Genomic DNA, 27,517 nt, shown 5'->3' on the forward strand with positions numbered 1-27,517 from the left:
GACAAAATCTTTATCTGGGAATCTGTCCCTGCAAGTTTCTGCATATGTGGAATACAATGACCTGACTGTGTATTTCTAACTCCATAGCTGTGTCTTTAATGATGTTGAGGTGGCTGTGAGCAGAGCTTGGGAACGAGAGTGGGCATTTCCCACCCTTGTTCTCCAGAAATAACTCACTAATAACTCACTGTACATCAAGGCTTGTGTGGCTCTGACAGTGAGACCTGGACTCACCCAACCTTATGGTCTGAAAAATGTTGAAGGTGCAATGTTTTTTGCTGCCAAGAAGTTAAGTGAGTAATCCAAGCTTACAGTCTAGACTTCCTTGGCTGCCCTGGGAAAAAGGCAAGGATCTCCACAAACTGATTCATCTGCCCTAAAAGGTTTGCCCCAGACAAAAAGGATGAATCTTCCTTCAGAGATGCCCATCACTTCTCCTGATTGCAGAATAAATTAGGGCTGTCAACTTAGACCAAGTGCCCAGCCTGGACATGCTGTGTGGGGGTGATTTTAACCTGCCCAAAGGAGCTTGGTCATGTCAGTAAGACTGACCTAAACCTTCCTTGTCAAAAACTTGTGGTTAGTGTCAGACAACAGTCTTAAGTAAAACAAAAAAAAGGAAAAGAAATAGCAGGCACAACGTCCATAAACATTTGAATCAGATTTAAGTGCCCATTCAAATCTCACTGTTCATGAGTGCTTTGCTTCAACCTGGTGTAAGTTTGTGATTAAAACTAATCATGTGCTTGATTTTTTTTTGTGAGCTGGAATGGACAGGTATTTTTCTCACCACCTTCAGAGTTGCACATAGCTGTGTGAGTACCTGAGATCCTGGCTTTCCCCCAGTGCAGAGGACTTGTGTCTAATGGGTTATTAAAGACAACTTGAAAAAGTCCATGATAGGAGCTTTAATTCAATTTCCGATTAAAAATTATTAAAAATCTAAATAGACTGGTATTCTAAAGATTTTCTCTACAAAAAATATCCACTTAATTTCTGTACACAGGAAAAATGATGACCACAGTTTCTCTGAAAATAAATCTGGACAAGGCTGTTCAGCTGTTTGTTTGAATAAGGAACTCTTGTACCTGTGCTTACAGTGAGGATGTGGTCCTGACTTCAGTTTGTTCTACCTCGGGCAGTTCTAAAGGACTAAAGAAACAGCAAACTAGAGATGGCTCCAGCATTTGAACTGTACTGAGGTTCTTCACCACCTCTTCCCCTCTCTTCTCTTTTCTGCCCAAGTTAGCTTGACTGGGCCACATAGCATGAAAACACATATGCTCCTTGCAGTGAAAGACACAGTCAAGCAGATTTCCCCCTAAATATTTCCCATTCAGGTATCTTGGAAGTGAGAAAGTGGATGACAGAAAATGAGACAGGAGGACACAAAGTGCTGTGACACTTTATAAATCCTCTTGTCAAAGTGGTTGCACCTTCAAAATCTAACCTGTTTATTTGATGTTACAGACCTCAAACTTCCCTCCCCCAGGTGAAATCCCAGGCCCTGAGACCTTTGGCAGCCCCTGAACTCCACCACTGCAGCTTCGGGGCCTGTGACTCATTCATTGCATGGCAGATGATCCACAGAGAGGGAGGAAAGATGGGTGCCCAAGGAGTGTTTCTGCCATGACTGTTGTCCTTGGCAGCAGCCCCTTGGCTGGGTGATGGAAGGTTTGCACAGCAGCTGGACTTAGGTCGAGTTTAATCAGCCCAGCTCTGCACACCTGGATCTCATGGCACTCTGACGTCACAGTGACACAAAGGGCAGGCTGAGGACACACATGTGATACAGAAACAAGGGTGGTGCATGACGAAAACTGTTTGCAACAGCAGTGATTTAATTTCTATGGCTGATTGTCACTGGAAATGTAACTATTCTGGAGGCATGTATTTCCAAGACAGAAATAAGGATCCAAGGTATAACTTTTTCCTTGCTCTCAGGAGAATCTCAAGAGGTGACTTTGATTTAGAGCTTGGCCACCCTTCTTTGATTGAAACTCCTTAAATAATCTATGTTTCCTTCTTTTCTTAGGCAGTAAACCTTCTTGTTATTTAACACCCAGCAAAGGTGTGGAGGCAGCACAAATTCTGAAATTCCTCCAGCCAGGAGCCTTCAGGATGAAAACATGGGTTGGAGCCTTGGGGCTGGAAATGAACCACAGGGTTTGCTTTGTTGCCTTGGGCTACTAAAGCCCAGAGCCTGGACAGTAATTCTGGGCAGCATTTGTGAGGGCATTTACATTGCCTGCGAATTGTGAGAGTGAGGGTCTGGAGCCCGGCTCTGTTGGGGTGGAGCATCTAAAACACCTATCTGGATAACCAGAGGCAAACCTTATTTCACAGGAGTTCATTTGTTTGCTTCATTTTTCCTTTTCATGCTGCTTCCCGTTGGGCTTGAGCACTGTGTCCCTTATCCCCCTTTCTTCATCCGCCTGGCAAGGAAGCAGGGATGGGACAAGCTGGGAGTTGTCAGGCGAGCGATGCACATGGAAGAAGGAGGGGCAACTCATGTTCCCAAGTCACTGTGGTGGCTGACAAGGCCCTAGCAGCTGGGGAAAGGTTGAACTTTAACCAGATGGATTCAAACGCTTCCCTGGTCTAGCAGGCGCCTGCAGTGCCAAAGCGGGGCTTGAGCAAGGAAGACGCTGAGCGGCTGGATGGCCTATGGGTGAGAACAAGAAGGACATGCTTTTCCATATCTCTCTCCCTATCCTGCTGGGATGTGGCTTGGTAGGACAGTAGGAGCCTCTGGGCACTGCCTGCCTGGGTGCATTTTGGTGCAGAGCTTCCCTGGAGAATACCTTTGTCCCTGAGTTGTTTCTCTCCCTCCTGTCTCTGGAAGCTGCAGGATCCTGATGAATGACTCTCATATCCTGATCAAAAAGTCTCCCTAACAGTTTTAGCGTGTTTGTGTCCCCCTAGTTAAGATAAATTGGACAGGCTAATGAGACTGATTAGTCTTTAGCTGCGACCCTTGGCCTCTAGGATGTACTTTGAGCTAATAGAGAGAATGGGGATTACAGGCTGTGATAATGTGCTTGTGTTGGCCTTTTAAAGGAAAACACATTTATTGCTACTTAGAGGAAATTGATCTAACTGTGCTGGAAGCATTTCTATGGACTGAATATGGAATTTTTATTAAGTAGGTGATTCAGGTTCAGCCAAGGTTGCCAGATTGGAACTGGGCAGGAGATATTTTAGGAAGATTCCACCTGGAAAACCCACTGGCCACCTCTCCAACTGATAACAAGCTTCACTCATTCCGATGCTGATCTCCTGCTCTGCATGTCATCTGTGGCGCTCTAGGAACTTGGACTGCAATCCCCATGTCTCCTGGCTCAGGTCCAAGCTAACAAATCATCAAAGACAACCAGTTGTGTTTGCATGTTTACTAAGAGTTCAACTATTTGATTCCCTTCTCAATCTGCAAAACAAAATGGTTCCTTTAGTTACTTGGATCCCTGGGGGGCAAACGATGAAACAACATCACCGCCAGTTCAGAGCACAGCAGGGTGCTCAGGGGCCCAATCCTGCCTTAAGGGTGAGGTTGGATTCCATAGCCCAAAGCCTCACATTTTCTGTTCCCTGCGCAAGAGAAGCAGTTGTGCTCCCGAAAGTTTTCTCCAGTAATATCAGTTGGATTTATAAAAGGCACTGCTTCTTTCTGCAAGCCTTACCCTTATGGACTCATGCTCTGGGTGGGTCTGTTCCTCCTTTCCAGCATATTTGGAATGTTTAGTGGTTTCCAGCAAGCTTTGACCAAGTACAGCTCCCACATCCCCTCTGACAAATCGCAGTTTGGGTCTGGGTGAGTGAAATTGCAAAACATTTTGTGCATCCTCAGGGGACAGGATGCAAAATGCTGCTGCACCACCACAGTGCTGTTCTGCCTCTGCAGTGGGAAGAGCAGGGAAACCAAGGCAAGGTCAATCCAAACGTCACATCTCACTGGGGCTGGAGGGAGCAGGTCCGCAAATCTTACAGAGAAAGTGCCCAAGTGAGCTGCACTGTAGCCAGTGCCAGCCTGGGCTCCCAGCAATAACACCACCCTTGCTTTGCATCTGTACCACAGCTGATTTTTGTAAACTGTTTGTCCTTACATCTCGTATCCACCCTCCATTTGCTGAGCCAGGCTGACCTAGCTGCCTGGTTATCCCAAGCTTCATCTCTCAGTCACTGGGTGATGTTCTCTGTCCAGCTGACCCTAGAGCAAACCAAGGGGTGCAAACCCCCTAGGCAGCCTCCTGCCATGTCTGATGTCCTAATATTTTTGCTCCATCTCAATGTAGAAATGGCTGAGCACCTGCTCTGTAAAACTCAGTAGCTCAGACTGTGCTTTCATTCACATAAAATCACACAAAGGCTCTGGGGCAAGTTGTGGTTTGTAACCCGAGTGAACCCACATGGAAAAATCTTGTTTATTACATGCAGTGATATCCCCTCTGACATCACCTCTTCGTTAGTCAGGGTGATCCTTGACACTTTCCATATTCAAGCACCTTGCAGTAAATAGTTTTATCACTCTTTTACAGCCATCACAACCGAGGTCTGACTCAGACAAGGCTGGAGGGGACCCATGGGGAGCACAGAAGCTGCCACCTTCCCCTCTGCACCAGTCCCTCTTTGCTGAGAAGTGATAGTTGATCAAAGGTTTGAGGCACAGCCCTGGAGTCCTGGAAGGGCTCCTGAGCAGCCATGAATCACTTTATAACACTCTATCACATGCGATAAATCCTGTACTTTGCCACCTTTCCATGCAGTGCTTTAGGATTCTAAGAAATCAGAGAGCAGAAGTAGAAGACCCTCAGCCAGCATAATGCCAGCTGAGATTTCGAGTGGAACTCTGACCATATACACCAGCTGTTCTGGTGTTGTCCAGATGAGATAGAAAGAGAAGCCAACTTCCAACTGCAACTGTTTCAGTGAGGACAATACTGAGATTCCTCAAACAGGATGGAAATCGCAGCGTCACAGCTCCTGCTTGTTGTCTCTTCTTGCAGACACCCAAGAAAATGAGGCCTGCACAGTGTTTTGCAGGTTTACATAGGAAAAAGCAGGAACAATATTAAGTGACAAATCTGTATTACTTCAGCAATGATCCTGTCAAAACCCACTGGAAAATGGCTATATGTGCACTAAGCTGTGAAAGTTAAGTTTCAAAGAGCAGCCTGTTAGCAGATAAGCCAGAGCATTTTAAGTGGTCTTATCTTTAGTTAAGGATGTTCTTTTTCCCCTCAAGTGGAAACTTTTATATTTGGGCCAAAGTTTTTGCCCAGTTTCAGTAACTTTTACTAAACAAGCTTCCATTTTGGATAAACACAAGAATAGTGTTAATGTTTCTTTCCAATCTCTGCAAAATGAACATTTAGACTTTATGGCTCAAATGAATTTGGAATTTCAAAGCAACCTTTCACTTTAATTAAAAGCTCCAAACAGAACTGAAATTCTTAGCCTGGCCTGGGACAGACTGATATTGGTCTTTGAGAATTTAGAAATAGAAGTCTGAGATGACCAAGCAAGATAGCTCCTCTTTGGCCTCTAGACTGTTTCTTCACTCTCATTTTTGGGGAATTGCTGTTGAATACAGAACCCAAACTCCTGCACAGCTCTGGTGCTGTGTCTCTCTCTTCAGCCTCTAGACCTCTGGAAGATCTTCCTGGTTGCACAAGCCACAATCCCATTGCCATGGATCTGCTACAAGACTACACTGATGGGACATAACAAAATGGGATGTCCAGAAAAATCTATCCTCCTACAGTAGAAACTACTCTCACCATCCTCATGTAGCAGAATTTTCTCATCTTCAAAGTGCTGTTATTTACTGTGATCCAGCCCATGGTAAATGTGCCTGCTGTCCCTACTGTTTAAATTCAAGGGGAGCTTTCCAGATTCTTCCTCCCTTGTGACTCACTCTTGTATCTAAGGTCTCTACTACCTTTATTTTAACCTGAGATTTGTCGAGGCAAGAACAGGACCTTCATAGCATCTGCCATTCAGTGTGAAGGCAAGCAAGGAATAGCCTCCAGCTGCCAGTAAATCAAATGGAGTTACATCAGGGTTGATGTTGCTTGAAATTCTTGCATCAGTGCTCAAGACCCAGAGAGGAAAGAAAAGGCAGAAAAAGGAGTTGGGGAAAGAGAGGACAAAAGATGTGCTGCAAGTCTGAATGAGAACAGGTCACTTCACTGCCCCTCATCAGCAGAACTAATCTAGATGCTATTTTGGGGTAAAATGAAGGAAAGGAGAATAGTTATTCTTTATAGAATCATAAGATGATTGGGGTTGGAAGGGATCTTAAAGCTCATCTAGTTCACCCCCTGCCATGGGCAGGAACACCTTCCACTGGCGCAGGTTTGCTCCAAGCCCTGTCCAACCTGGCCTTGAACCCTCCCAGGGATGGGACAGCCACAGCTTCTCTGAGTAACCTGTGCCAGTGCCTCACCACCCTCACAGGGAATAATTTCTCTGTATATCTAATCTAACCCTGCCCTCTGTCAGTTTGAAGCCATTCCCTCTTGTCCTGTCACTCCAGGCCCTTGTCCAAAGTCCCTCTTCAGCTCTCTTGTAGCACCTTTGGGCACTGCAAAAGTCTCCCTGGAGCCTTCTCTTCTCCAGGCTGAACAATCCCAATTCTCTCATCCTATCTCCATAAGAGAAGAAGATTTTTCACTATTTTTTCACTCTAGGCACTGGGTGAAAGGCACTGGAAACCCAGCTGCTGCTCCATGAGAAGAAGGCTCCCTTTAGGATCCATTTTCTGTTGTACACATTCAAATTCACTGCCCCTTATTAATGACTAGAGAAAGAAATGTCCAAATCCACATAAATAAATAAACTGAATGGCTGCCATAGCGTACACTAATTTGGGGTGGTTCTGTGGCATTGTCTCTCTGTATACAGTCACTGGAGTGAAAAGGATTTTAAGTAAAAAGCTGAGTATCTATGGCTAACAATTTGGGTACAGAGAAGAGCAAAGCTCTCTGCTAAGGGGCTGGGGGAGAAAAAGGCATCATCTGAAAAGATGAATATTTGAAAATGCCAACTGCTACAGCTACTCTGGGCTTATGTACTGGCACTCTGAGCTGGGCTGGAATCGATCTGTGGGGATGGGTTTGTTGAAAGGAAACAAAAACAAATGGGGCTTCTGCTTCTGGGATCACACAGCTCAGAGTGAACAACTGGTTGTGTCCTTCCTTGGCCAGGGGCAGCAGGAGATGCTGTTAAACACCGACCCAGAGCCCAGCGCCTGTGACCATAAGAAGTGAAATGTCTGTGTGGCACAAGGGCTTATGAGAAAATGTGTGGCATTTCACTGGGATTTCTGGTGCAGGAATTAAAAGAATTTTGATTGTGGAGGACTGATTTATTCAGCATAAAGCCACACAGGGAATTTGTGTTTTGGGGGACTAAGAGCAGAAAGTATTTACAAGAAAGTTTAGAAATAAACTTTCTAAATTTACTTTGCTCCCCTGTGAACCTGTCATTTGTCACTGCAGGTACAAAGTTATGCTTTCTTCTCATCACTGTTTGCACTAAATAGATGAGAAAACTATGCAGAGAGAAGCAATGTCTCTGCAGAAGGACTGTGTGCTTGTCCAAGCTTTCATTGGTACAAGTGTCCTCATGGATGCAGAACAAGAGCAGACTAGAAGTGGTTTTACTGACATACCTGTTCCTGTCCAGGTTTGTTTTACTCATTTAAACAGTCCCAGTTTTGAGGCAGAACAGTCAGAAAGCAGACCAAAGACACCTCTGTAACTGACAGTTTGTTGTATTAACATGCTGGTACAAACACACAGTGCAGTTTTCCTATGGGATTCATCCGCAGTGTAAGGGATATACAGGGTTATACTGGGGTAATTGTGTTCATACTGGGCAAAGCAATAGTAAAAAAGGAATTAAATATCACACTTCTAGGAGCAAATTAGCAAAGAGATCCAACCTGAAACTGGGATCTGAGCCTGGAATGAAGACTGGGGTGACATGGAAAGGTCACTGTAGCAAGACCCAGCTGTACAACTGAGCTGAGCTGAGCTCTGGCTGCACTCTCAGTGAGGATGTAGCTTTGAGTACTTTTGGCATCCCAAGGCCTCAACTAATTCCCACTTGCGTTTGCTTGTGTTTTTACTGGCTGTCTTTTCCACTTCTGCATCTCACATTACCAGGGCTGGTGACAAGGAAATATGGGAATAGCCACCCAATCAAATTACAAAACATTAGAAAGGTCAAGCACATACAGGTTGCTTTCACACCATGAGTGGGAATCAGATTTCCTGGTATCTCAGTAGAAGTGCCAGATAGTGTTAACCAGATAAGCAAATGGGAGCTTGTAAGTTTAAAACCAGGAGTAATTTGCCAGGGGATCTTTTTTCAAGTAAAAGTGTATGATGCTTAGTTTTCCTTGAAATGTCTGCCTTGTGGGTGAAAACAGCCTAACTGTACTTTTGTGTCTTTGCTCAGTGTGGTCCTGGCGCCACATGAGAGTTTCTGCAGATCTGCTGGTGCTGTAGGAAGATAGAAAATGAACACTAAATAAAAGCAGTAATTGCCCTGGAAAAATATTGCTTGTAAATACCTTCATCTGGCAGGGAATCAAAGTGCTGAAGCCTCATCTGTCAGGTGAAGCCTGACTTGTGCCACCTTGAGGGTCCCTTCCACACACTAACAGTAACTCCAGAAGCCTGTAGACATCACATCTGCGTAGTTTTGTACTTAGACTTTCCATTTTTTGGCAAAGGGGTGGTGATAAGGTGTTCTAGGTATTGTAACCACCAGAACTGCCTACTGAAATCTTCACAGAGGAGCATACCCATAGTAGACAGGCCTTCTCTACTTGAAGCACCACCTAACTAAATATTATGATAGGGATTATCTGAGTCAGAATAAGAAGATTAAACATTCAGGTTGACTTTTAAAGGTATAAACATCCTGGGAGAGTTATGCTACCAGGCAGGACCAACTTAGTTTGTGGTTGTTGAGATGGGCAACTATCATCACACTGTGGGAAACACCCTGCTCTGCTTTTCTTGGTGATCAGTTTTAGACTTGTAATGACCAGGGTTGTGAGCTGTTTTCTCAAAGGTCTTACTTTGACTTTACCCAGGATCAGTGGTTCATTTGGGATTTTGAAGACTGTTATGTTGCACAGGAGCAATCTTCATTTCTGGAGACAGCAGCTCCAGAAATAATGAGTAAATAAACCCTGTCACCTTGACAGGCTAACATTTCCATCTCCACCTTCATTATTTATTTATATATGGTTCCTGAAACCTATTTCCCAAATTCTCCACCTTCACCCTCCTTCCTCGCCCTACTTTGTTTTAATGAATTGAGGATTGAATTCTAGAGCACACGCATGAGTCAGAGATGATAAAGCACCCAGTCTTTTGGCAGGCCTGTAAATGCTACGGTGGCTTCCAAAGAGTTAATTCATTATGGTCCATTGTCCAGTCGACTTTATAGCTAGCAGCAGATTGGAGCCAACTTGAAATGCTGAAGTGGGAATGAAAAATGAGCAGAGCCTTGGTGTGCATTAAATATTTAATATTCTCTCAGTGGGAGGTGTCAGGAAAAGGACCATATAATAAATACTACAAGAGACAATTCCATCACTGAACTCGTCTGTTAATGACCTCATTTGCTTTGACAGAAACATTACAGATGCAGCCTCTTCGCTTCTGTGGCCCTATTAAGCAGCCACATTCCAATTGGAGAGCAAATTCCTCCTTCTGCAACGCAGAGGAGTGGGTCGAAGCTATGGCTGTCTCCTTCTCACTCTCTCTGTGTCCCCACAATCCACAGATCTGGGACATTTAGAAAGAATTTTGTGTGGCATGAAAGGTATTTGTGCTAGCTGTGGGATTCTGGCAGGAAAACCAACAATTTTATCAAACAACCTGGAATATATGAACTCAAGAAAATGCTGTCTTCCCTTAGAGAAGACAAGTGCCTTCCATCTCCTGCCTCAGCGCCACCAGCTTGTAAATTCTGGGAGCTTTAAACTGGTATTTGTGGACATGGTGGTGACTACCTCCAGTTTAATTCCCTGGAGATTTCTTGTGCCAGGGAGCACCAGGATCCCCAGAAGGATCTACTCAGATGCCTCCTGGTGAGTGCTTCCCACTTCAGAAGGCATGAAGACCTTGAATCCCATTGCAATCCTGGAGCATGTGTTGGCGGATCTGCTGGTCCCACAAGGCTGATGTTCTGCCTGAGCACCAGGATTACAGGGTCTTTGGCTTCAAACTAAGTGTAAGCAGCATGTTTTCTCTCTTCCACTATTTATGTCTGAAAGGTCTTCAAAAGTATTCCTGCTCCATTGGCTAGAAGCCAGCTCTACATGTATTCGTGTCCAGTTCCTATGGAGTTGATCTTTGCCAGGTTTCCCTTTCAACTTCATTAATTCTTTTCCTACTGGGAAGATAGACCCTGGGATGTTTATATCACTTCTCAGTCTCTTTTTTTTAAATCCCACTTAAGCAAATCAACCTCTTTGTGTGTCTAGAAAAGTTCCCGATGGCCCTCAGCATCCCAGTAAACTTCACTTCTTGTGTCCCAGCATCACTTGCTCTTCTTGAACAGCAATGACTGATGAGGTTTGAAATGCTCCATAAGGTGACATTCATTCCTGCTTTTCATTAATGGGAATTCCTCCCAGTCAGTCTGTGCTGTACACTGTAGGGCCAGCTTGAGAGCCCAGTTCCCTCCTCCATAGACAACTGCTGGGTTAAATACGAAGCTCTCTCTATTAGTAGCCTTGGAATCCATCCAAATTTTAACACATTTCCTCTCCTTCTTACAGCAGCATAAAATCATGTTGAATTTCTCTGAATTTCTTCAGTATTAACTTATTTTTTCCTTCAGACATTTTTCTAAGGCCTTGTACATGACTGCGAAATTTCAGCAATACTCCTGTATTTATCTAGGCTCTTTTTTCCTCCTGTTTTACACAAAAGTACTCCATTTGCTCAGAGAACTAAAGTAGTTTTTTGTAGGACATTATAGATAGTAAGCAAAAATTCAGATTGGAAAACTGAAGAGAAACAAACATCTGTTTGTCTTCTCTTCAGGTGAAGTGCATACCGAGAGGCTCAGACTCTCTGCTTTGAACATCTGGGGCTGACAAGACTTCCTCTCTGTTTTAAACCATCAGTTTCCTGCCTCAAAGTGAAACTTCAATATAAGCATATTAAAACTTTCAAGGATATTTTATTATGACAGGGACCTTAGAGACCCCTTATAGTGCTAGAGACCTGGACATCTGAGTTGCTAGGGTAGGACTCCAGAGTCCAAGATCAAATGTCAGCATCTTTGATTAGCATCTGCTTTTTGGGATGGATGATAACCTTGACATCTTCCCCCTTCCCCAACGCTACCTGAATTGAGGCCAGTGATTGGGCAGTAAGTGTCCTTTCTGTTGCCTGCATGTCCCTGCTCCTGTCTGCTGGGATCAGGGGTGGAAGAGGCTGTTTGCTGTGCATGGCATGCAATAAGAGGAGGTTTGGCAGAGTGAAAGATGAGGCTCCTTCCCCTGCTGCTGCCTACATGGACCATGGAGCTGCTGTTCATTAGGGTGCAGGGTGAGGATTCTGAAAGCAAACCAGCTAACTGCAGGCTCCAGAAGGAAGAGAGAGGGGAAATAAAAAAAAAAAAGCTGGTCAGGAATTGGAAGGGAATGTGGCTCCACTCACGTCTGGCTCTGTGTAGGCTGCTGTCAGATTCCTCACATTCTGTGCATTACAACAAGTCAGTTGTTTGTAGCACTGGATCCGTGCTACAGGGAGATAAGGTTCTGCCTTTGTATCAGAAGCAGCTGCAAAGCAGAGGAAAGGTCTTAGAACAAGAAATTAGTTTATTTGAATTCTCTCTTTCTCTCTTTTCCTTCTTCAAGCCAGACAGCAATAGCACACTCCCTCCTCTTGCACCACGTGGGTGGTTTTGTGGTACCAGCAGGGATTTGTGTCTCTGCCTCTGGAGACTGTGAAGGATGGGTTCATGGCTGGGGTCCTCTTCAAGGTGACCTTGGCCCCAGGCCTGGGCTGGCAGGGCAGGCATGGCATTGCTCCTGATGGACAGCTGCTGGCAGTGAAGGTGTAGATGTAGCACAAACCAGTCAGGATTGAAGCTGCTGCTGCTAGGCTGTGGTTGCATGAGCTCATGGCTACAGCAATAAGATAATAACAGGCTAGAAAAAGCTCTAAGATGGCACAATTCACCCATCCCATGTCCAGTGTGGAGAGAAGGAGAAAATACCTGGACACATACTCTTAGTCTGCGTCACACATTCATAGGCTGGAGGGATTCAAATGAACCTGGGCTGGCAGCCTTGGGCATGACATAGCTACTGTCTGACTGCTTGGCTCTGCAACCTTAATGATGCTCTTTTAATGTAGCTTTTAAAACTGCATAATATAATATACATTGTCTGTCCTGTCTGCTTTTTATAGCTTTAAAAAATGAATCAGGTATATGCCCTGACATATGGATCCATTCCACTCCAAAGCACAGACAGACGCTCTGCCACCTTCCAGCCCTTGCTGAAACACACTGCCAGGTTTAGGTTTGCTCTTAAATAATTATCACTTGCTCAGTAAAAGAATAACCCTTCTTGCCTTTAAAACTTTGTGGTAATAATTTTTTAGTCTTTGTTGCTTGGGAGTTTGGCAGTTCCCTTGCCCTCAGCTCACCCTTGTTCCTCTGGAGCTTGTTGATGGTCACACCGGCTGGAAACTTGTGAGTAAATCTGGAGAAGGCTGCAGAAACGACTCAGTGCTGTTCCTGCCTGTGTATAAGGAGTGTAAAAGGATGAAGCTCACAGTCCAGATGGAAGGAGAAGGAGGATACATGGCACAGAGGAAATTAAACAGCCCTCAGAGCCCCGCCTGGGACTCCAGAGAGTGTCCCCTCTTCCCCAGCCTGATCTGCCCATAAGTTATGGCCCTTGAGCTGGCGATGCTGCTGCCACAGGATGCATGGAGACTCCAGCCCTCCTGGCAATCCCAAGTCTCCCCAGGGCTGATTTAGAGAGGTCACCTGTCACTTGTGTAAAGGTCACCAGAGGTCTGTGCTGTGGACAGTCCCCACGTTCCCAGGGTGTCACATAACCATTTTATTTTACATTGCCTCAGTCCTGCCAGGGGAGGGGAGGAGGAGAGATGAGACTGCGAGGTCAGCAGCATCTTTATGGATGGCAGAGTGAATGTGAGGTGAAAAGGATCGTTGCTTTTGCCTCCCCAATAAACCCCTTTTCTCTGCCTGAACGGAAGCAGCGAGGAGCTGTTAGACTAATTTATATTAATTCAACTCCATTAATGATGAGATATCATCTCTTCTCTCAGCAGGAGAACCATCAAAAGGATTTAATACTGAGTTGCTCTTCTGACAACCCCACATTACAGCCTGCAGCCACTCCATGGCTGGACTGAACCTTTCCCCAGCCACCAGCTTTTCCTGGGGCCTCATTACGAAGGGCAATCTCATGCTGTTATGATTATTTTGGGGTGAGTCCTCACACGTATATCAGCATTGCTCAGGCGTGGAGGAGGAGGAAAGCTCTGCAGGAATAAAGGGACATGGCACATATGACATGTCTTTCCCATGCTGCTGAGTAACAGGGGACGTTTCAAGTTGTGGGAAGCCACAGCCAGCATGAGTAACCATATGCTCTCCCGGGCAGCTGCAGAGTAGAAAAATGCCTTTTTTTTAGAGCCAGGAGAGGCTGGTGGCTGTGGGAGTGTCTTGCCCTGCTCCTGGGCAGCAATGGCAGCAGTGCTCTGTGATGCAGAGCTCTCCTGCCAGCTCCGCTTGGAGGTATCAAGTCCACTGCCCTCAGGAGCGATATGCCAGAGGGACAAGTACCTGGACTATCAGCAAATTTTGTTTCATGAAGCACCACATAGTGAGCCGAGGTTTCTTGCTTGTCTGCCATGGGGATTCTGAAGGGTGGGCAGTCTGGCATCAAGCTGGTATGAATTGGTTTGATGTGTTAGGAGGGACTAAGGGATCAGAGGGTCTGGGCAGCAGAGAACAGCACTTCGGGGTCACTGCAGAGAGGGGGAAACTGAGGCAGAGGTGGGGAGGCTGACAACCCATCCATGTGGGGCAGCTCTGGGACCCTGGCACCAGCCCCAGGGCTGCTTGGGAGGGAACCCTGAGCCAAAACAAGGACCAGGTGACAGTTTTATCCCATGGAGGGGCCAAAGAGTGCCACGGGGATGGCTATGGCAGGTTCTGGTGGCCAGAGTGGTTTTCTGATGGCCGCAGATCCTGGATCCAGCAGGGCTGCAAAGGACTCTCTTGTTCCCTCACCCATGTCCTGGCATCAGGAGACAAGACTTGGAGCTACTCATGTAATTTAATTTCTCTCTTTGCTTCTGGCTGATAGTATTAAACTCCTGGCCTCCGAAATACACACACAAATCTTTTTTTTTTCCCCTTTTAAAAAAATATTTTTATATTAACATATTTCCTTTTGAAACTGTGTGAGGCTTTTCTCAAAACTAATGGATTTTTTTTCTCCCCTTGTCTGGGCCAAATGTATTCAAATCTTAACTCAGTTAAGTCAGAAGATTCCTATCGTCTCAGCAGGGAATCCCACCCTTTATTCCACAAATCAGCATCCTTTTTATTTGACTTTCTGATCTCCAAAGGAAAAGGGATGCGGTTTTTTTAGAGGTTTTTTTTTTTTTTAGTTTAACTCTGACGTTGATGTTGCAATGCTCTTTGATAGCCAAGAACACAAGGACTGACTTCAGGAGCAGCTGAAACTTCATCAGGATCCAAAATATGAGAAGAAGGGATGCAGAGTGGGGAATGGTAGAAAGTGATACTGTTGAAACAACCCTTTGAAATTTCCCAAATGATGTTTGATCTGTGAGTCCCTTAAAGCTGCTGCAATACCTTTAGTATCAATATCATCTCTTCTTTTTTTTTTTTTTTTTGAGGTGGGGAGGCAGGAAGCGGAGGTATTTTAACATTTTTTTGGTGACAGAAGAAATAAATTTAATATTAACTTGTAATGATTCCACCTGGAATTATTTTTTTACATATGCTTATCTGGGATTTAGTAGGATTCTTTAATAATATTATTTTTCCTTATCTTCTGCTTGAATATTCCTTTATTTCAAAGGACCAGCAAAGGAGACACCAGGGATCAGATGCTGAGGAATGTATTTCTCCTGAAACATGCTTTAGTCCTTCCATATCCACCCCCAAAATACCAAACCACTGGAAATGGAAACATGAAATAGAAACACTTTGAGGTGAAGGAAGGAAGGGCCCAATCTTTCCCTGGCAAAAGTGGGATGGAGCTGCTGGCAGGACCCTGTGAGTCCCGAGGCAGCTCCAGCCCCAGGGTGCTGCTCCAGCCCTTCCATTGCTGCTCCAGCAGTGCCCACTGGAGCTCAAACTGGACTGATCCCTCAGCCATGGCCACAAGACAAACTGGTGACAATCCCTAGGGAGTAAGAGTTGTACTTGATGATCTTTGTGGGTCCCTTCTGACTCAGAATGTTGTGTGATTCTGTGAAATATGTCTTGAGGTAATGACATGGGGCATGCTCAGGCTGTAGAGAAAACAAGTCTGGGGGGCAAAGTGACTGCCTTGGTCAGCAGGATAAACCTGGGAGACTTTCACCTTGCAGATTTTCTGCATGAAGTGCCTAGCTATAGGTTTGGGTGGTCAGAAAAAATATAACTCATTAATGTCAATCTTCTACATAGCAAAGGCATAGCAGGACTTTTTTCAGATCCATCCAGGTCAACAGGCCATGTATCTGTGCCATGATCTTCCCTGGTTTTTAATTTCCCCCCTTTAATTTTGGGCATGTACTCAGGAACTCTTCTGTGAAGTATCTGTTTGACTCCAGGTCATTCTGAGGAAAAGACACACATTCTTCTGATGCAGTAGGAAAAGCTGCCGTCTGAAGTGAGCCAAAAAGCAGGGCACTGGGTGCAATTAGCATTGTATCATTTCAGAAAGCAACAATTTGAGCAGGTCACCTCCTCTGCAGATTGCTGAGGGAACAGGCTGCTTTTACACTATTCATCCCAGCTCCTTACCCTCATAGGAAAACAGCACATAAAAGACCGTGTGGATTAGAAGGCAAGGAGCATGCCTTTTCCTTCTGCAATTAATATCATATGCAAATGAAATGTTTCCACTGAAAGTTTGCAAAAAGGGAATGCTGCCACTTACTACCATCTCTGCTGAGCTAAAAGGTTTTTTGCAGATAACATTTTTCATGCAGTGCTGGTGCTTTACAGTTATTGAGCCCTGGCGAAACGTCTGTAAATCAACATTGTATGCATTCGGTGTACATCCAGTGTGCAGGAACTAGCATGTCACAAGGGTTATTATAGAATGGAACCTGTTTGACTGACAGCATTGGAGAGATGGATGCAGGCTCCACTCTCCCTGCAGCTCCCACTCAGTGCAATGGTTTTTCTCCCTCTTCAAAAATATCAGATGCTGCTCTGAGCTGTTGGACTGCTGGGTTCCTGCAGAGAAGAGCTCCTTTCATTGGGAGGTGGAGAATTGCCCTTTGTGGTCAGGGCAGCCACAGCATCTTCAAAAACCAGATCAGTTGCTCTTACAAATTTAAGGCTTTTCATCTGTGGGATGCTGTTAAAATTTGGAGAAGATCCCAGGGGCCAGTTCTCCTTACACTGTTTTTGCCACTCCAGAGGGACACTGAACTCCAGGATGATGAAACCCTCAGTGCAGCTGAAGGTCTGTGACACGCGGGTTCCTCTCCAGAAGCTCGCAGCTTGCCTAGTGCATTAACAGTGTGCTAAAAGAACATGAAGAGGAATAGGCAAAGCTTCCTTCTGCCTGTCTCCTGCGAGATGTCACCCTCCAACACCACACACACTGCAAGTGACTTTTCATGGCACTGGAGAAGAATAAAAACAATTATTTGAAACCATTTGCCCTCTCCAGCAGTGGGGTCTTGCACACAGGTTGTTCTCTATTAGACTTTACCAGGAGACAGTTTCAGCAAGAGCACTTAAAATTTATGTTAAAATGGAAATCTGTATTTCTACATTTGAACTTCATGCTGTCCTTTAGAGAGCATTTTCCCTGCTCCTGTCTCCAATGGTCATGTACCCTCTCAAGTTTCCATTTCTAAGCTGAGTCTTTGCTAATTTTGATTCTCCTAGTGAGTACCAGACATTTTATAAAATCTTATGAACAGCATGTTGAGAGTGCAGTAGAGGAGATGGGTAACTCTCCTAAGCACAGTTATGTGCAAGAAGCAGAAAACTATTCAAGCACCAGTTCTAGCTGAGAATCAAAATGCATGGCATTCACAGATGTTATAAAACAGGATGGAATTTTCTGGGGCCAGCCTGAAGCTATAATGATATTAAGAAAATGTTTTAATATCTTACATCAGTACCAGAGAAGGCAAACATTTAAACTGAGCATTTCCTAAAGAAGTGCCACAATTAAAAGCCATTGCATAACCCCTTGCAGTGTTAGAATGGGGCATGTTTCTCAATCCACAGTGATCGTGAAAGGACTCTCATACTGTTATGGTAGTCCTAAGGCAGTCTAAAGGGAACAGTTCAGTGGTGGGAATTAGCCTTGCTGGAAGTCTGAACAGAGATCCCTTCGTTCAAGATCTGAAAGTCAGTGCTATGACAAGTTTGGTTAGAGCTCATATCCATCCATTTCTCTCCTAACAAGCATTCACTCTGGAAGCCCAGGTCCTTCTTGTCTACAAAAACCTTGGGCAATAGGATCACAGAAAGAAAGATTATGATAAAAAAATAAATAAAGAAGTCTAATTTATGAAGCAAACCTTTCAAAGCGTTAAACCATTCATAGCTTTATGACTACATATTAATCTGCTCTCATTTATTGCTTTGTAAGGCTATTTTGACAAAAGTTCATTATCAAGACTGCTAAATGCTTTTAAAGCATTGATTGGGGGAATTATTACATCACGGTGATAGACACGGTGTGTTAAGATGGATTGTAAGGCTTGGACCATCTGAAATTTCCCCCCTTTTAATTGGATCGATCCCCAGAATAAACGAAGTTTAATTGAATTTTCAGGAAAATTGAGCAGTTGTTTTCAAGTCTCTGTCAATACACATTATTTCAATTACATGATGATAAGCATAGAGAGAGTTTGCAAACAGTCTGAATGGAGGTGGAGGCTGCACACCAGAGAGGCTCCCTGCACATGCTTGGCTTTTACTTTCTTTTTCCAGGGTGAGCTATATTTCCCAAAAGCACATCAGCAAGGGCAGGGGTCCTGCTACTGCAATCTAGTTTTCAGAGGAAGATTACCTCTTGTCCCTCCATTTTCCCAGCTGTCCTTGTCTCCTGTCTAGCATTCCTTCCCCAGGGTTCCCATAGCATCTTCCTTACAACCCAGACAATTTTTCATACAAACCCCAGGTTTTTGTTCCAGCACTTCAAAATTACTTGGAAACATTGACCAAAATGTGCTGGCTCAGGAAGCTTTGCTGCAGTGAGGTTAAGAAGTAGTTGCCCCTTGGTGTTTATCCTGCTCTACTTCCAAGCAACACACACTTGTCTCCCAGTCTCTGCAGCTTCACTGCAAATGGAAAGTGGAAGGTGCTGGTGAAGGTATGTTGATGTCAGTGTCAGGAATATGTTCCCTTTTGAGCACAAGAACCATTATTTAGAGAGTGTGGCAGAAAGCTGGAGGTAAGAACAAGAGTTCATCTGCCAGGTTTCATCACCTCCACAGAGCCCAGAGGGGCAGTGAGGCTGAACACCCTTCTGCTTTTGCTGGGACAGGATCACCATGCAGTAGGGCATTCCTTTTAAATTAAACAAATGGTAGTAATTTTAGAGCTTTTCCAAATTTCTGGACTCCTTAGAAATCTTTCTTCAACTCAGAAATATTCCCTCCTCCTTCACAAGCACTGGATCTGTGCAAAAAAATATGGGATCCTTGACTAGAGGAAGAAGAATTTGGCATCACTTAGGAATGAACGCTGTTGATGTAGCGATGCTGAATGAAATGTTCCCCTGGTTCTCAATGGGTTTCTTTGAACATCCAATTAGCAGAAATTCTTTGTTAGTGTTTTCCTCTTTCTTGTTGGTAGAAATCTGGTGATGGTTTGGTATCAGCCACAGTGTCCTGAGATGCTCCCTGGAAGGGTGGTCTTCATACCTTCCTGCTCCAAGGCTCCCTTCCCCAACAAAGCTGCAGTGGTTTGAGAGGCAGCTTAGCTGGGTTTTTGTCTTTGTATTTTCTTTTACTGAATATCCACCCAAAAATAAAGATCTTCTTCTAAGGAAGACAATACCATATAAAACCTCTCCATAATTACAAAAACCCCTTTCCCCCTCTTCTGTCTCAGTCCAAACTCACTGAAGCTTATATGACTTATGATGAGTCCCACCAGAGGAACACAAGGTGCAAAATCCTCGTAGATGAAGCTGTTTCTCTTTTTCTTCTTTTTTTTTTTTAAAGTTTTGTTGTTTGTTTTTAAACTCCTTTAACACACCTTTCTGTGTTCACCAGGGACACCCTTCCCCAGAGCACAGACAGAAGACCCTGGCAGTCCAAAATATCATGGGACACTTGCAGTCCCTGTGATGGATCAGAGCACATGTGCTGGGCTTGATGCACCAGTTATGGGTGATAATGGGGAGTTTTCAGTCCATCTCAGGCAGGACTCGGTAATGCTGGGATGTTCTGGAACAATTGGCAGGATGTGATTCAAGATGGATCTCTGGTCTGGTGAAGCTCAGACAGCACATTCCAAAGCTTGGTGGTCAATGGCTGTGCCCTGTTCCTGCAATTCACCTGCAGTGCCCTGTTGGATCCTCTTCTCTGTCCACCTGCACCATTCTCCTAAGTCTGAGCAATCCAGGTGATACCAAGTTTCCCTGAGAGCTGCAATTAGAGGCAGTGCAATGGGGCACAGAGTGTTGGCCTCAGCCAGCTGAGGGTCAGAATAGCTCCTCCAGGGCTCCTGCTGCAGCCACAGCCGAGGCATAAAGGATATAGCTGTTGTTATAGATTCGTTAGTTATTCATTGTAACAGCCTTGATCCTAATGAATTCATTTGGTATTCATTGGCTGTCATGAACAGTTTTGTAAGTCTTCAGCTCTAATTTAGGACAATTAAAATGAAGTGTTAGCAAGCAATGTTTCCCCTGCATTGCACAATCTATAATATTTTCTTTTCGGGGAGGGATGCAGACTAACCCGGCTAACGCTGCTGATGTTATCAGGGAGTGAGATCTTACAGCTTGATCCTGCAATGCTTAATGAATTAATACAGCAGATATAATTTTCATGGGTCAGTGTGTTGTGCTGGCCTGCAGATCTGTCTAGATTAGGCCTAGGGAAAGACTAATTGAAAAATACATGTCTTGGTTTGCTTAAAAACAATAAGCAGATATCTACCAGGGAGAAATGTACAAACAAGATGCATAAAAGCAAGGCAGCGATTTGTCATATGCTTCATAGTTCATGCTGTAAATTAGACAATCTTTCATAATCACAGGACTGGGGGAGGGGAGAACCGAATCAATTTGCCTGCAAAATTCTAAGTCCTTTTGAAAACACAATTGAAATATAATTCCTCTGTGTTTCCCAGTTAATTATCATTTACAATATTTCTGGCATCAAAGCTTTACTAGCATGGAGGGATCATTTCTTCATCACAATACCACTTTCAGGATTCATTTATCTTGTCTTTTAGACTAATTATCCCCAAATTCACCAATAGACTGTCACACTTACATGCTCCAATAAATGTAGTTTTAAATCAGCAGCTTACTTTGCTGCAGTGGTACAAGCTTTCCTGAATTGTGTCTAACTAGAGTCATTCATCTGTGATCACAACACTAAAGGGAGAACAACAACATTAAGGTTTGTATGAATGATCATGCTTATTTATATGCAAATACGTCTGACAAATCAATAATGTATGATTTAGCTGTTCACTGTGCATTAGTAGAAGTGCCTTCAGTCCCAGGTGGCAGGCTCAAAAGGATCCTCAGCTCTTCCCCCTCCCTATTTTGGTAAAATTCAACCAGCGCCTCCGGTCAAGTGGCTGCAAAATCAGCTGCTGCCTCCTCCTTGTGTGCTGGTGGGACTGGAGCCACCCTCCACTGTGGAGGGGATGGAAATGGGAGAGGCTGATGTTGCCCTGCAGTAATTAGGATGGGGAAGAGCTACTGTGGGAAGGGCTGTGGGGACCCTGGGATGGGGTGGAGTGGGAGTGGGGATAGCTGCATCTGACTTTGCACAGGGTGCGGCTGTCATAGGCTTGTATAATAACACCCCAAGTGGTAGCCTATCAGCCTCTCAGCATTCCTCAGTACTACTCCCTTGTCCTATCCAGAAAGCAGCTGTCCATATGATTTGCCTCCATTAACTGCAAATGGTCTGCCACCCTCCTCCTGCAATGTTTCTATGATCCAACCTTTCTGCACAGCTCTGCCCAGGTCTGCTCCCCAGTGAGGGCTCATCACTCACCCTCTGCCATCCATGGCTTTTCACAGAATCATAGAATATGCTGAGTTGGAAGGGATCCACAAGGATCATTGAGTCCAACTCTGATCCCTGCAAAGGACCATCCTCAAGAGTCACACCATGTGCCTGAGAATATCATCTAAACTTCTCCCCTGCCACTCTCAACAGGGGATGATCTGTCACCTGTGCAACACCAAGCCATTGGGTTTTCAACACCATCATTTCTCCCAGAGAGGTGTTTTTCATCCCTTCCCAAGGTCTCCAAAACATCAACTCTTTTTTGTTTGTCAGAAGGAAAAGGTTTGGGAACACTAGCAGGTGTGCAGCACCATGGTGTCCATGTCCTGCACTGATCATGCACTGCCTGAGCACACCACAATGTATCTGCACCTGCCTCAGGGGCCAGTTGTCAGGGTTTAGGAGATCACTGAAATGAGTAAATATTAATTATCTATCTTGTACCTAAGGAATGTGGATGGTGGACTATATGTTAATGTGGTATAAATTCTTGGATTTCTTTTGAGATGTGCTTATGGCTGTGCTAAGTTGGGCTTTCAGCCAAGTTCATGAGGCAAAAAAACCAGTCCTGCTTTCAGCTATTGTTATTCTTCATGCTGTACCTTTCAGGTTGAGAAGTAATCATGTCCTGCTGACCAAGGCAGACTGAAATGCCTCTAACATGGTTATTCAGTCAGCCAGAAACAGCCAGGTGCTGTGGAGAAATATGTGTAGTTCTTGTTCGTCAGTACCACCTGTATCTGGCAACCACCTGGGATGGGGGGCTGACTTGTATCTGCCTTACAGGACTCCTTATCACACCCTGGCATCCATCACCTGATGTCCATCTCAGTTTCCCATCTGGTCTGGATAAGGATACCCACTGCTGATGCAGAAAAGTACTGGCAGTCTGTCCCTGGGCTCTCATTGGCCATGAGAGGTGAAGAGAAGAGCAACTTGAATAAATGCTGTGCCGTACACTCTGTCCCAGGGACAGAGTTGTTGCCAGCTTTGGAAGAACTACTCAGAAAGCTGTGAAAGCAAGCAAGAAACCCCAGCGTACACAATGCTGGGGGGATGAGGGGAGGAGTAAGTTTAATGGCCTGCATGAATTGTCAAGCAAACCCTCTGCAGACTTCAGCATCTTCAGTGGCACATTCTCATTCTGACACAGAAGCGACATTTATAGGTCGTAACTCTTAGGAGCAGTTGGTCTCTCTGGCACTATTACACTTAAATGTGAAGGGCTTCATCTGCTGACTATCACCGTGGAAAAGGCAAGTTGAGCAGTTAAAGTAACAGTTTGGGAAGATCCCCCAGGGATGGAGTGAGCAAAAGAGAATAATCAGGCATTTCCACAACTTGCCCCTGTAGTGTATTAGTTTCTGGCGACTAAGCTGCTTTTAGCTTTCCCAGTTTATTTTCAATCATGTCTATACAATATACTGCTTGTATTCCCATTGCATTTATAATTATAATTGGCTATCTAACTAAATAGCCCATGGATCTGTGTGCTGGGAAACATGCTGTGCAGATGTGTTGGTCTGTGTGCACGCACACACAAACCTGCACATCCACACACCCCTGCCCTCACACAAACCGCCTTAAAAAAAGCACTCAGAGATTGAATTAGCTTAGAAATGGAGCATCTGCACAACCAATAATTTCATTACAGGGGGAAAGCAGGAAACTGTGTTTCTCAATGAAGCTCAGATTATGAATCCGGTCATTTGCATTGGAATTTTAATAGGTTTGTACAAAAAAGGAGTGGTACTCATCAGTTCCTCTTTGAATGAGGTGTAATGTGAGGGAACTGCTGCATGCTCTCAACAGATGCTGGACAGAGTAGGAAGTTGTGGTGGGCAGACACATCCCCACCAGAAAAAGCAGGTGAAGAATCAGTGCCTATTCTCTGCTGGGCCATTCTTCCCATGGAGATTGTATGCTGTTGCTTTAAAGAATTTAATATCCATGCCAGGTTTGGTGACTGGGATTCTGCTATGCAGGGACAATAATGATGCCAACACTCCTAGGCCAGGGCCTTGCTGGGATGGGATCTGAGGGGCTTTTATGAATGAGGAAGGAGGACTTTATGTGGGGGTCAGGTCCAAATGCTTGGATATTCCATTTCACAAAGAGGAGCCATACCCTGAGATCCAATCCCACATAAACTATGATGTACAAGGCCCACTGTTCATAGGGAAGAAGTAGTTCTTGCTTTTATATATTATTTTCTCCTTCCATCAACCCAGACTCATTGACATAGGAAGTATCATCAGCTGTTGCAATAGTTCTGCATTTTAGACGATGCTCTTTCTATGAGGTCTGGGCCTCCTTGCACCCCTAGAAGGTTTGTGGGTGACCTCCCTATGAACAGAAACACTCTGCACCTCCCTCTGGAGTGATAGAAGAAGACTACATCTCCCAGCAGCCCCAAGAAGGAACAGGATGAGATTTTAAGGGTGGGTTTGATTTTCTTCCCCAAAAATAGGCACTTGGAAAGTCAATCTCCAATTAACAGATTATGCTTTTTGTTTTCAGTAGTGCTGAAAAAGTTAACAAGAATGGGGAAAAGGCATTTGTTGCATCAGTTTTGCAAGAGATTTTCTCAGAGAGACACAAACACACAGAGCAATCAGGCAGATTAACTCTCATCTCTGTCTGCTGAAGTTTTTCCTGCAGGGTGCTTGCTAATATGAAATATTAAAAGTGCCATGTTCTTTCCTTCACATATTTCTTCATATTCAGTCTGGCCACTCACTTGATATGTAAATAAAGTGTACCGCCACTCTATAAAATGCAGATACTCTGCATTATTTAAGCTGCGAAGGTGATGCATCATCCGTTATGTGGCTCATTGGGGGAGCCCTGCTGTGTATTTGGCAATAAAGCCTCAGAGCGCCTCATCAGAAACAGCAGTTGGTCCAGGGGAAGTTCATTTATGCATGAAATATTCACAGAGCAACAATGCAAACCTTAAACATCAGTAATTGTTAGATTTCTATTGCCTCTAACTAGTGTCTCTAAATTATTGCAAAAGACCAGCCAATTTGCAAATTACATATATTTGTCATGCTCTTGTACCTTTAGTGAAGAGCCCATAATGGTGATAGCATTTTTAATGTACACAGTCACTGTGCCTCCTTTGGAGAGCTAGCCAAAGACTAGCTCTTTAATGGGACGAGCAGGCCAGGTTTCAGGAGAAAGTCCCTGCTATATTAACTGACTTAGTGCCTGCAATTTTTTTCCCAGGTTTAAGACTAAGAAGAAACTTCATCCAAGATAGTCCTTCCACTCTTTGTGTGCCTTGGAGAAATTTTGTCTGATCATAAGAGTAACACACAGGGCCATGACGTGAACAAACCCAGCTCAGGCTTTTGGCTGGGTTCTGCCATTCGGTCCCTGCCTCTAGACCAGGACCTTGGTCATGGCCCACGGGTCACACAGTTTTGAAGAAGGACCTCTGGAAAACAGAACCTGAGGTTTCAACTTGAAAACAAGGCAAAATGAATGCCTGGTGTAACCCTCTCAGAGGGTACAGGGCTGCTTTAGGCATGACCAGTAGCTGGGAATACATGACTGGACCTGTTTGTACCACACTTTCTGAAAGGAGATAAACAGATCTCCTTGCCCTGAGCTGTGCTGGGATTAGCAGTGACGCTGATCCAAGGGTCTGTGAAACGCTTTCAATTTCAAGCTGGGGATTTTTTCAACTCCTTTTAGCCATGGAGAGCATGAATATTGTCCAGTAACTACAGCTGGGTGCTCCCATCCTGCCAGTCATGTAGTGCCTGTCTCTGTGCCTCTATCCCTTCGAGAGCTCCAGCCGGAGCAGGGCCAACCCAAAGGGATGCTCTCTGCTGGGAGCCAAATGCTGCTACAGCAAGCGAGGAATTCACTTAATAACTTCAGATTCATTAATATCCCTCCCTGCAAGACCCAAAATAACAACTGGGAGATCAAGGGGTCAATTAACACTCACAGTCTCTAATCTATCAGCAGATTAATTTCTGAGCTGTTTTATGACTGAGTGTTCCACACAAAAGTTGTAGAAGGAAAACACTCTGTCCCTGTCTTTCCTCTTCCTGCTTAATATTTAACAGAAGTCTTTTAATGTGGTCTTCCATTCAATACAGTAATAAAATACAGCATCACCTTTGACAAATCTCTTCCTTTTCACAGAGGAAAGGGTGTATTTCCCCAGTTGGCACCAATGCTGCTTTATCTTTTACACTGTGTGTCTCTCTGGGAATGGAGGGTGCTCCATCAGGTTGATAAAACACAACCTCCTTTCCCCAGGCGTATTCGTCCCTTGGGAGAAGTCATTACCTTTGCAGAGGATGAGGGCCAAGAGCACCATTTCCGACTGTGAGCAGTGGGCAGTGCTGATTTTCTGTGTGTGTCATTATCCCAGAAGAGGTTAATGGCTGTGGTGGCATCTCCTCCTCCCCCTTGGATCTCAGAGTAATTTCCATGTGGGATTTGATCCCTTCTGCATACAAGCTGTTGTTTGCTGACAACTATTACAGGAGGTAAGGGGAGCTTTTTGCACCTTTAAATAACCTACAGCCATCCCAGACACGCAAAGGGCAGAGGGGGATGAAGCTCTTGATGCACTTTTGGAAGCAAAGCAAGTCCCCTGCTGTGAAGTTCTCTTTGGCTACAGAGGCATGATCTCTGTGCCAATTCTGCAAGGAACGGTTTTAAGTTTGCCCTGTCCCTATGGCCTTGTCTTTGTGAGGGCATGAAGAGGAGTGCTGTGAGTGTATGTGAGCTCAGAGATCAGCACTTCCTGGGGCCCCACCCCTCACAATGAACCTGGCTCCATCTCAGACCCTCGATGCTGCACCTGGAAGAACAGAGCTTGGAATATCAGCCATGTGCTGGGCTGGTGTCTCTTGACTTTGTCTACCTCAGGCTGCATGAGTGAGACCTTCACTTTGCACCAAAGGTCTTCAGCATCCTCATTGTTCCCCTTCCAGATTTTGGGCTGAGGGACCTGTGGACAGCTGGGTTTCAAAAGTGGAGTTATTTAAAATGCATGTGCTGAACATGAAATTTAAACTGCCTCAGGCGCCCACCCATAAGCTGGGGCAGCAGCTTTACCCTCCTGTGGGGTTAAAGACACATACCCCAAAAATTTTGCAGTGCACAAATATTACAGGAGAAGAGTCCCGGAGTGTGTGAGATGACTGGCTTAATCTTGGCTCTGTTTGTAGGAAGGAATTACGTCCTCATCAATCTCAGCAAGAAAGCAGCTCAGGACCAGAACCTGAGCAGCAAAAAGGCACCTTTTGGCCACTCAGCAGGAGATGACAATAAAAGCTAATTTAAAAAAAAAAAAAAAGGCACTGGAGTTTTTAGTCACTTAACAAAATGAATTTCTGTACAAGTTCTGAACCTGAACTCTCTCAAAGGCGATCACTCCTGACTCCAGGTTTTTCTTTGACTTGTTTTATGATGTTTGCTGAAAGTTCAGAAAATTAAATCTTTTGCAGTTTCAGAAATGCACATGATGGATGTGTTTTGGGATTCAAATCAAGGGAGGGAGAATGCTTCTTTAAATTATCAGTTTGGCTTCCCTCCACCGTGCTGCTGCTCTGTTAATTAAACAGCGGACATATGTTAAGGCTGTTTTACAAGCATCTGGAAAGAAAAATTAACATTTTTTATCACTGTCACTGTAATTTCTTAACTGTATGTATATGTGGACAATATGAAAATGAGTTTCATTTAAAAGTTAGAGTGGTTTGCTTTGATTATAAGACAAGCAAGGGGATGAAAGGGAAGTCTGATAACTGAAGAGGAATCTGTCCTGGAGAAGTGGAGTCAAAACATGTTCGATGAGGCTGGTCAGTCTGGGTGGAAATCTAACGCTGTGTATGTGTATTAAAACAAATCTGCTGTGCATTTTTGTTGGCCTTTTCATGGCTTTGAAAGTAATTTACAATCAAACCCCACAGCCCCCTGTGGAGCAGTTTTTGGGTTGTCATCTTAGACTCTATGCTGTTGTCCAGGCTGGTTGGCTTCTCTAATCCTGCAGG

The 27,517-nt window shown here is 44.6% G+C and overlaps 1 long non-coding RNA gene across 1 annotated transcript; it reads left to right on the top strand.

The window, feature by feature from the left end:
- Window positions 1-2,589: 2,589 nt before the first annotated feature.
- On the top strand, window positions 2,590-26,788 carry LOC139680510 (uncharacterized). Its single transcript, XR_011699357.1, has 3 exons — window positions 2,590-2,671; window positions 25,773-26,005; window positions 26,693-26,788. It is a non-coding gene; the product is annotated as an uncharacterized lncRNA (long non-coding RNA).
- The last annotated feature ends 729 nt before the right edge of the window (window positions 26,789-27,517 follow it).

The sequence above is a fragment of the Pithys albifrons genome, chromosome 18 (genome assembly GCF_047495875.1).
Source record: "Pithys albifrons albifrons isolate INPA30051 chromosome 18, PitAlb_v1, whole genome shotgun sequence".
NCBI lineage: Eukaryota > Metazoa > Chordata > Aves > Passeriformes > Thamnophilidae > Pithys > Pithys albifrons.